This window comes from Spea bombifrons, chromosome 9 (assembly GCF_027358695.1).
Source record: "Spea bombifrons isolate aSpeBom1 chromosome 9, aSpeBom1.2.pri, whole genome shotgun sequence".
Classification (NCBI taxonomy): Eukaryota; Metazoa; Chordata; class Amphibia; order Anura; family Pelobatidae; genus Spea; species Spea bombifrons.
Window position 1 is genome coordinate 20942113 of NC_071095.1, and position 11378 is coordinate 20953490.

Below are 11378 nucleotides of genomic sequence, written 5' to 3' on the forward strand. Positions count from 1 at the left end.
ACCGTCCCATGGGGTGTTAATGGTGCAATCACCGAGTCCCAGGGAATGGCGTGTTTGAATCGCCTCTGATTTTCTTGTTAGGTGATGAATGCTGTGGCAGGACGGTCCGTACCTATTTATTGCCCGTGTTATGACACAAACAACCCAGGAGGGGGCGCCGAGAACAAAAAGAAATGAACCCGCCGCTCCAGTTGTCGCTACTACACCCAGTAGCAAAGACAACACCTTCACCAGTAAGTGTGATGATTGTGTTCCAGATATCCACGTCTAGGAAACGTTGCGTAATTCAATGTCGATGCTGTTATAAGAGCTTCTCCAGCCTTCATGTACTTCAGTGCATATGATCGCTGAGTGGTCGCTTTAAACGTTTGTTTGCTTCGTCATGCAGATTATGCAGAATGCCACGGATGCGTTTGCCTCTTTCCCGGTCCCCCAGCTCTGAAGCTTGCAATAGATGTGGTTGTCCTAAAGAACCTGTACGTTATACTCGCTGCCAGCCGGCAACAAAGTGAGAGTTCCAGATTGTCTAATGAGACCCTGTGCGCATGTTTTAAAAGCTCTCCCATCGCCTTTATGGTTTTTATATGATTAAACCTTGAGGAAAGTTGGTAATGACTGATCTGCTAAGGTATATTTCCCTTAAATATCAGGGGGTACCTGAGTTTTCCCCTGTTAACCCCTTGCTGTGAGTCAGGGCAGGTGAGCTCAAGGCTGGTCCAGATGGGACCGCATGCTTGGGGTTTGATGGCACCTCATGCTGCGGATTCTGGGGGGTGACAGGGCTTAGCATAATATGGCCGTATGATGTGACTAAAACTCCAATTTTGTCATCTTAGAAAGGCGTTTTTAAGTAGCTTTAACAAGGACTACAGTTATGAGAGTTTATAACCTATTTGATGTGAGTGCGCTGATTTAGAGATTGTGTATGGCTTTCGTCTTCAGCAGCACCCCTTATAATAAATGCTGGTTCAGGTGAGTGCTTCCCTTTTGGATCTGTATATATATATATATATACATACATACGTACATACTCACAAAGTCCATTGCACACCATTCCAAATATTCCACGCCTGGTGCTAGTAACCAGCAGTTTCCATACAACTTGAACACCTGGAGTGCCGACCATCCTTTGAGAGTGCTTTATATATATATCTATATTTATACATATATAACACTTTTATCCTGTATGATAACAGAATTCCGCATTCTAGCTCCTGAATGATAGAATTGTTTCCTTGTCTTGCAGGAATCTCCAGCGCCGGCTCCTGCAGGACCCCCTAGAGCTCCTGGTCGCTCTGGCACCGCCGCCGTACCCGTCTCCTCGGCCATGGCAGCAGGAAATAAATCGGATCCAAATATTACCAGTAAGTGTGAACGCCATTCTCTACATACTGCGTGTCCGGGGAAAGCACTTCATCTTCATGCTGGGCCATTCAGGATCCATGGTTTGGATCTAGGAGCCAGTCAAAAAAGTTACAAGCCAGTTCTTTTTTTTCTTCCCCAATCACGTTGTTATTTACCTGGCGCCTGGGGTTTGTCGAGCCTGGCCATTCACGAACATATATTTACACACAACATACGATAACAGACACATGCTAACATCTTATGCACACTACCACCTTACAGTAACACACGCACATTTTATGCTCATGTACACTAACGCCATAAACTAATAGACACACTACATGCTGACGTACACACTCATGCTAATGCCATACTGTATACAGGCTAGCATCACACTCTTATACACATGGGCACACACTGGCTAACATTATACGTATATACAATGAAACACTCTAACACTGTGCACACATACACACTGAATTTGGCACTACAATACAGTAGAAATACTGATTCTGTCACTATACATTTACACACACACTGACTCGAGCACTGTACATATAGCACACATACACACTGACACTACAGTACTACACACACACACACACACACTGACTACAGTACTACACACACTGACCCTGGCACTATACATATACACACTGACTCTACAGTACTACACACACTGACCCCGGCACTATACATACACACTGACACTACAGTACTACACACACACACACACACACACACTGACTACAGTACTACACACACTGACCCCGGCACTATACATATACACACTGACACTACAGTACTACACACACTGACCCCGGCACTATACATACACACACTGACCCTACAGTACTACACACACTGACCCCGGCACTATACATACACACTGACACTACAGTACTACACACACTGACCCCGGCACTATACATATACACACTGACACTACAGTACTACACACACTGACCCCGGCACTATACATATACACACTGACACTACAGTACTACACACACTGACCCCGGCACTATAGATACACACACTGACACTACAGTACTACATACATACACACACTGACTACAGTACTATACACACTGACCCCGGCACTATACATACACACACTGACACTACAGTACTACACACACACACACACACACACACACACACTGACTACAGTACTACACACACTGACCCCGGCACTATACATATACACACTGACACTACAGTACTACACACACTGACCCCGGCACTATACATACACACACTGACCCTACAGTACTACACACACTGACCCCGGCACTATACATATACACACTGACACTACAGTACTACACACACTGACCCCGGCACTATACATACACGCACTGACTCTACAGTACTACACACACTGACCCCGGCACTATACATATACACACTGACACTACAGTACTACATACATACACACACTGACTACAGTACTATACACACTGACCCCGGCACTATACATACACACACTGACACTACAGTACTACACACACTGACCCCGGCACTATACATATACACACTGACACTACAGTACTACACACACTGACTCCGGCACTATACATATACACACTGACACTACAGTACTACACACACTGACCCCGGCACTATACATACACATACTGACACTACAGTACTACACACACTGACCCCGGCACTATACATACACACACTGACACTACAGTACTACACACACTGACCCCGCCACTATACATACACACTGACACTACTGTACTACACGCACTGACCCCGGCACTATACATATACACACTGACACTACAGTACTACACACACTGACCCCGGCACTATACATATACACACTGACCCTACAGCACTTGGGGCACACACTCAAAATGACTCCATTATGTTGCAAGTGTCAGCAGATTGCGTAGCGTTGTTAAATAATTTAACATTACAGATGTACTCTGACACTATAGTGTAATATAGGCACTCGCATACACTACTCCTCACCTCGTGGAGAGCAGCCACGCCGCTACCTGCCTCCTGCTTCTTCACCCTCAGCTTTCCTGCGGCCGCACGGTGAGGAGAGTGCCGTGTATTACGTGACCCCGCTGGCACCCGCAGGAAAGCATAGGGGGTCAGATTGATGATGGCTGCCCTGCAAGAGGCTGGGCACCAGGAATGGGTTTGTCGAGCCCTGTTGTTATCTATCATTTATTGGTGGAGATCAGAGATATGCCGCCACGCGTCATGGTTGGGGTGTCTGTGCTCATGGACACCCCTGCACCGTGTTAAGGTATTTATAATGCCGTTCTCTGTTCCTTCATACATAGTGTTTACTTAATGATCGCTTTGAGAGACGTATCTCAAACTTCTAAGTAGACTAGCTCATTCTTTTAATAGTCGGTTTTAGTGAACAATAAAAATAATGGATGATGTCACGAAACCTTTTTTTTTTTTTAATGCGCCAACCATTAAGTGTAATCTGGATTCGTCCAATACAGATGCCGCTGCCAGCGAAGGAGTCCTGGACAGTTTCTTCAACAGTCTCCTGCATAAAAAGACAGGGTCCCCAGGCAGTCCAGGGGGCCGCCACGCAGAACGCACAAGGATCAGCCAAAAAAACAGGTATGAATGTATGGAGCTTGATGCTCATCAAGATTATTTAATTAAACTCATACTATTCTCACTTTTCAATGCCAAAGAGAGCGTTCCTTGGGTGGTGGACGATTATCTGGGTTATCGGGAGAGCTGTAGATTTCTTTTTAATTTAGCACTTATGTTTTTTAAAGAGAATATTTAATTTCTGAAAAGTGCAGCGTTTCTGCAGCCACAGTTTCTGTGCCTTTTTATTTGTTTTATTGTTTAAGCATATATTCAGTTATTTATGTAGATAACCGAGACTATCAATTGGTGTGATACTGATTTTTTCTTTCTTGGCCGCAGCACAGAAGCCATCATCCAGGACGAGCTGGACAGGACGACCCGCCGACAGGACACTGTGTTACGCCTGGTTCTCTGTAGAAGAAGAGTTGGCTGATCTCCTCGGACGGCTTAAAGCATAAAATAATAACAAACTGATGTAACCCAGGCGGCTCTGCGCACAGTAGATACTGTTCACTTTCCTCCCCTGATCTTCGGACGCGTTGATTGTTCTGGATCCCTGCCAAGCGAAGAGTGACTCTAAATTCTCTACCCCCTTAAAAATGAGAGAGGTGCTGCGGCATTGGGATCACCCCGACCCACCCAATGTCCCAATGACATTCGGATGCATAGAAAATCAACCATGTTGTTTTGTAGATTAGCATTCAGAGGGCTCCCAGGTTCCCTCCATCAAGATTGAGGGTGTTTTGTTATCAGTATATAATTACCTGTTCATTAAAACCATTGATGGACATATTAACGCATAGAAGAAACGTTGCAGAATTTGGTGAATAAATGCTGCGGCAAATTCAATTTCCAACCACGCATGGCTGCGGTGTCGTTATTGGCGTGGAGTCATTTTGGGGGATCTCCTCCAGGAACGGGTAGCGGGGGGGGGTCATAAAAGCAGAAAAGCTTGGATGTTGAAATAGAGATTTGCTGTAAGTTTGGGTGAGGCATTTGTCGCCCCCCCCATCCTGCCACACATTTGCTGGTTATTGCGGGAATGAGAGGGTCTTGTATGGGCAATTTATGACTTCTTTTATTACAAGTAGACTCATCGCCCACAATGTGCCCGCTTTATACCGCTGGCTCCCCCGGCTTCCCCGTTATACCCAGTGGTCTGAGCGTTACTGGGATTTGCTGCTTCAGTGTCACTTTGCGCTGCTCTCAGATTTGGTTTGCTCTCCCATTTCCTTACCTTGTAATGATTTTCCTTGAAAAGTCAATATTTTTAACAGAACATCGCTTAACATTAACACTTCACGGTCCTTGGTCCTGTTACAGAGTAGAAACCAGGCGGGAGCTTCTTAATGCTGGTATAACTAAAGAGGATGGTGTTTCTGGCTTCAATAAACTATCATCGCAGTAACCCCGTCTGCGTGTGCTTATTTGTAATAATTACAGAATGTGACGGCGTCAGGCTGTGTGTTCTAGTAATAACGCTTCTTATCGTATGGACTGTAAATAACTGCAGTAATTATATGCACTGTATAAATGATAATTGTGTGTATCGCCCTCTTGTGGTGGAGTTGAGTATTGATTCCTATAATGTAACTTTGGTTATGTTATGGGGTTAAATATTCCCTACAGTCATATTGGAGGATGGCAATTCAGAAATGCGTCAGTGTTATATTCTATCACCCCTCCAGTGGATTTATCTCCTCCGTCCCAGCCAATCAACACGTCGACAGTGACTCTCCGTGTCCAAACTCGTAACTGCAACTGCCCCAAAGAATTTTACTGTCCCGTGAAGATCCGAGAAAATCAACGTGTGTTTCTATAATAAAATATTTTATGTGATCCAGACTGGAAGACTAGCCGAGCGTCACCAAACCACCCAACGTTTCACTGAAAAGCTGCGGTTTATACAAGAAACTCAAAATAAACACATAAGGAGTTTCATTTTGATGATAAAGTACATTTTTTATTTACATAGAATTATAAACGCATCATCTTTGAGATATTTCAGGCATCTAAACTCTTAGAAAAACACATAAGGTGACAGAGGGATTCCCACTAGAAATGGGGCATTTCAGGAGACATTCATCACTCAGGCACATGAATCGCATCCACAATGGGGAGATTCTCTTGGTTCCATTCACTCCGGTGGGCATCTTAAGCAGAAGACCTCAGGGACTGTTGTGCGTTCTCAGCCGGTGAGCACCTGGGGGTCAGAGACAGAAGCATATTCAGAATTCATGATTCTGTTAATACATAATTCTTTATTAGCGAGTTGTTCAAATAAGCGTCTCTGCTGGGTTACCACGTGAATGATACATGAAGCTGAGCACCAACTAATAGAGAAGACAAGTACAACCCGCAGCCGCCGGCCGCAGCCAACTAACCTCGTGGCGCAGTCCATAGGGAACGGTGCCGCTAATGAGAGGCTTGTGGGTTCAACCCCGACCTCAGGCATTTAGGCTGCTCAACAAACTGGAAAAATCTCATAATGAATCAATGAACCGCCCGCTCTTCTTACTGCCGCCCATCATTATATCCCCCCTGTCCACTTTATTAACGCAGCGAGAGACTGCTTAGACATTCCACGGCTGGCACCTTAATCCGGTTTAACATCCCTGTCCCAGCGGAATCCCCTTCCATCATTCAGAAGCAGCAGCGAGATGAGGTCCTGCATTCCATCGTAACATGAAGGGCAGCTTGCATGTAAATAAAGTGTTACTTATCAGTATAAAACATACAAAATACCCCATTTCTAACTAGAGAGCAACATATTCATTTGCTAATTTATTTGATCTAAACCTACACAGAACTATTATTACACAGATGACTTTTTATATCTGAAACGGTTGCTATTAAAGGCTATGAAGCTGTGTGAATGGCAGGATTCAGGATTGGGTGAAAATCGGTTTAAAAGACAAGTTTTATTTTTTTTTCGCCACAACCTCAAATTCAAAAGTGGCGCACCATGTACAGCGCAGGACCAACAACACCGAGGACCAGAGTTCAAATCCAACCAGAGGAAGACGACGGCCGACTAAATCAAGGTAAGAATCATGTAATAAAACTTCTCTCCGGCTCTCCTCCCCCAGGGAATGACGACACCAACTGAAATAACCATCTAAAAAATTAAAAAAAAAAAATTATTCATATTTATTCCAGCCAACAATCAATATTTGCATAATGACTTTGTACCGCCCATATCGGGCACCTGCGTAAAAGGGGCGTGGACATGGTAATTAGTGGGTGGACCCGCGCGCGACGTCATACCGTTCCTCAAATTCTATTGGTCAGATCAACATATGACGTCGTATCCCCACCCCTTTGTGGGCGGTCTAGAACAATGACACCACCCATTTGGGGGGCGTTCCTTAGTTTGAATGACAGGAGCTTTGAAATATGTCAATCACCAACTTTGACAGGCAGAGCGACCAATAAGAGAGCAGGAAAGTCAGTACAGTTTTCTCTGTTCCAGCCACATCTACCCAAACATGTATTTTTACTCCGTATCTGCCGACTTTTTAGCATTTTTCTATTTATCCCCCCCCCGTATTAACAGCTAGAATCAGACTGTGCAGGAAGCGCGCGGACTGCGCTCACAAAACCGAATCAATGACTCAAAACAGAGCGAATCCTTACCTGATAACTTGAGCCCGGCGCGGAAGGCAGGAACCCAGTGGGCGGAGCAGGGAGAAAACACGACCTTTGGTGTGACGTAGCTGCTAAAGCGAACATTTGATTGGCTGAGGAAAGAAAAGGCAGACCGAGTTACCCGCACAGAGAACTTGGCTGTGGTAGAGAGCGGTTTGCGAAAGCAGAGCTCCCTGTCCGCTCCTGCAATGTTCCAGGGCACGAAGCTGGCACCTACCTCGCCTGGGGCTCGCTGTATGCTCCTCAGCCGGCACCTACCTCGCCTGGGGCTCGCTGTATGCTCCTCAGCCGGCACCTACCCCGCCTGGGGCTCGCTGCATGCTCCTCAGCCGGCACCTACCCCGCCTGGGGCTCGCTGCATGCTCCTCAGCCGGCACCTACCCCGCCTGGGGCTCGCTGCATGCTCCTCAGCCGGCACCTACCCCGCCTGGGGCTCGCTGCATGCTCCTCAGCCGGCACCTACCCCGCCTGGGGCTCGCTGCATGCTCCTCAGCCGGCACCTACCCCGCCTGGGGCTCGCTGCATGCTCCTCAGCCGGCACGAACTCGTGGGTATGCGCGCCAGTTACACCTGCACTCGGGAGGTCCCTCAGGTTTGAGGGGGGCGGCAGAAGACACGGATGGTTTTGAGGAAGAGGCTTCTACGGCTTGCATGGTATCCGGGACCAGCAGCCCTCACCAGCCCGCCACAGAGCCTGCAATGCAGATCCCGGGGCTAAAAGGCTTCATCTGGGATCTGGAATACATCGTAAAATAGACACAAGTGGTAAGAGATTGGGGTACATGAGGGGCCGGTATCCGGTAATAAACGGGTTTGTGTTCTGGGTGCTCGTCCGCTCTAATGCTACAGAGGGGGGAAGAGTATCGGGTATAAAGGGGACCGTCCCGCCCTCCAGGTGCAGATGGTTCCAAGTTTATTTCCCGGACTGAACCAACTTATTTTTAAGGCAAAAAAGCGTGTAAAAAGCGAGTTCTTTTTCCCGGGGAGTTTCAATTTAACCCTGCCTGGGACCCGAATTACGGCGCAGGTGTCTGGTGGACCCACCCTGGGGTAATTGTTTAATTGATCCGGTGGACCCCACCCTGCCGGGCGGTGGATTAATTGACCTGCGTGCTCCACCCGTTACTTTCCTCGGTATTTATGAGAAGCGCAGACGCCGTGTGGGATTTTTAACCTGGTTCCACAGAACTTACCCGAGTTTGAAGCGGTTTTGGTTCCGATTCGCCCTGGATGCTGGCCGGGAACCTGTGTAATGAAACGCAGTGTCTGGTTTGGCGTTTATGCATCGGGTGAGTGTGCTGTATATATTCTGTGTGTATATATTATATTATATTCTATACATCCCTTCATACAGATATAAGCGTTATCTCACCTGGCTCCCGGGATCTCCCGCGCCGGTATCTGCGCCGTCTGCGGCCCCTGTAAGAGAAAAGCGATAACCCGTAAGCATGGATGTGATCCGGTATATATCGAGCTGATGATACGGGCGGAGAGTCGGTGCCGCTCGGGTTACCTGTGAGAAGCCGCTCTATCTGCCGGTCGGGATCTCTCCTCGGGAGGCCGCCGTGCGCTCCGGGTCCACGCGCTCTACTGACCGCCTAAAGGCCGGTGTTGGCTTCTGTAGCCCCTTAAATACGGCCCTGGAAGCCGAACCGCTCAGGTGCCGCTCGGGAGACAATAACGAGGAAATTAACCCCAAAAGTGCCGAGTTACCCGCTGGGATCATACAGCAGCCCGCGGAGCCCGGGAACAAGGGGTTAACTCTTATTAAAGACATTTCTTAAACGATCAGTTTTGGGTTTTTCTCCATTTTTTTAATAGGGATTTTTTTTCTATCAAACAGCGGCCATTGTGCGTAAAGAAGGATTCCGGCGCAAACGGTTAAAGCGGATCAATCGGCAGGAACGTTCCATTGGTTGCTATGGGGATTGCTCCACTTCTGCCGCTGCACCGGAGTTATTCTTTATACACATTGCCCGCAGTGAGTAGCGAAATCAAACCCTGTTCAAACTGTGAGAGACCCAGTATCTTTTCCCTTTATGGAATGAGGAGTGTTTGTCATACAGGTGCAGGGGCCTCATCTCTTTACCTCTGCCGTTTAGTCCGCTCGATATTCCTTCTGTAAACACTCGGTCGTTGGTCTCGTCTTCTATTCAGGAGCCGTATCCACGTCCCCTGCATGTTTACATCCCCTCACTCTATAACCTCTACCACTTCTGCTGGGAGGCTGTTCCACTTATCTACTACCCTATTTCTAAGTTGAGGTTACACTGTGAGGGAATGTAAATAAGTGGAACAGCCTCCCAGCAGAAGTGGTAGAGGTTATACAGTGAGGGGATGTAAACATGCAGGGGATGGGGATACGGCTCCTGAATATAAGACGAGACCAACGACCGAGTGCTTACAGAAGGAATATCGAGCAGACGGCTCTCATAGACGAGGAAGAAATACACATACCCACGTACACTGCCATATGTATAAATAATAGCCTTTGTCTAAAATGAGAGGCTCAGAAGTAATGCAAGAAGTTCTACTTTACTGAGTGGGTGGTAGATAAGTGGAACTGCCACCTAGCAGAAGTGGTAGCGGCAAATAGAGAGAGAGAATGTAATGCACTTCTGCTGGGAGGCTGTTCCACTTATCTACCACCCACTCAGTAAAGTAGAACTTCTTGCATTACTTCTGAGCCTCTCATTTTAGACAAAGGCTATTATTTATACATATGACAGGGCAGTGTATGCATTATGCTGGGGGTGGAAGATTTTCACTGATTTACTGATATTACTCTGGATTATGAAGGGCCGACTCCAGCGAGCGTCTCCTGCAGAGAGAGCCCCGCAGGCCCTGCATAATGCATAGTTTAATTTAGCAGCGTCTGCCTGGACTGTTAGTGTATATGGGCGTTATGTAACGTGGGTGTATATGGGTGTTATGTAGTGTGATATAACGGGGGTGTATATGCGCGTTATGTAGCGTGATATAACGTGGGTGTATATGCGTGTTATGTAGTGTGATATAACGTGGGTGTATATGCGTGTTATGTAGTGTGATATAACGGGGGTGTATATGCGCGTTATGTAGCGTGATATAACGTGGGTGTATATGCGTGTTATGTAGCGTGATATAACGGGGGTGTATATGCATGTTATGTAGCGTGATATAACGTGGGTGTATATGCGTGTTATGTAGTGTGATATAACGTGGGTGTATATGCGTGTTATGTAGCGTGATATAACGTGGGTGTATATGCGTGTTATGTAGTGTGTTATGTAGCGTGATATAACGTGGGTGTATATGCGTGTTATGTAGTGTGTTATGTAGCGTGATATAACGTGGGTGTATATGCGTGTTATGTAGCGTGATATAACGTGGGTGTATATGCGCGTTATGTAGCGTGATATAACGTGGGTGTATATGCATGTTATGTAGCGTGATATAACGTGGGTGTATATGCGTGTTATGTAGCGTGATATAACGTGGGTGTATATGCGTGTTATGTAGTGTGTTATGTAGCGTGATATAACGTGGGTGTATATGCGCGTTATGTAGCGTGATATAACGTGGGTGTATATGCGTGTTATGTAGCGTGATATAACGTGGGTGTATATGCGTGTTATGTAGCGTGATATAACGTGGGTGTATATGCGTGTTATGTAGTGTGATATAACGGTGTATATGCGTGTTATGTAGTGGGATATAACGTGGGTGTATATGCGTGTTATGTAGCGTGATATAACGTGGGTGTATATGCGTGTTATGTAGCGTGATATAACGTGGGTGTATATGCGTGTTATGTAGTG

The 11378-nt window shown here is 46.6% G+C and overlaps 2 long non-coding RNA genes across 2 annotated transcripts; one reads left to right on the forward strand and one right to left on the reverse strand.

The window, feature by feature from the left end:
- Positions 1–1328: 1328 nt before the first annotated feature.
- LOC128505111 (uncharacterized) lies at positions 1329–4786 on the forward strand. Its single transcript, XR_008355537.1, has 3 exons — positions 1329–1364; positions 3828–3951; positions 4270–4786. It is a non-coding gene; the product is annotated as an uncharacterized LOC128505111 (long non-coding RNA).
- Positions 4787–5866: 1080 nt separating this feature from the next.
- Positions 5867–6633, reverse strand: LOC128504883 (uncharacterized). The gene is made up of 2 exons (XR_008355497.1): positions 6526–6633; positions 5867–6133 (listed from the first exon to the last, which is right to left on the reverse strand). It is a non-coding gene; the product is annotated as an uncharacterized LOC128504883 (long non-coding RNA).
- Positions 6634–11378: the final 4745 nt, after the last annotated feature.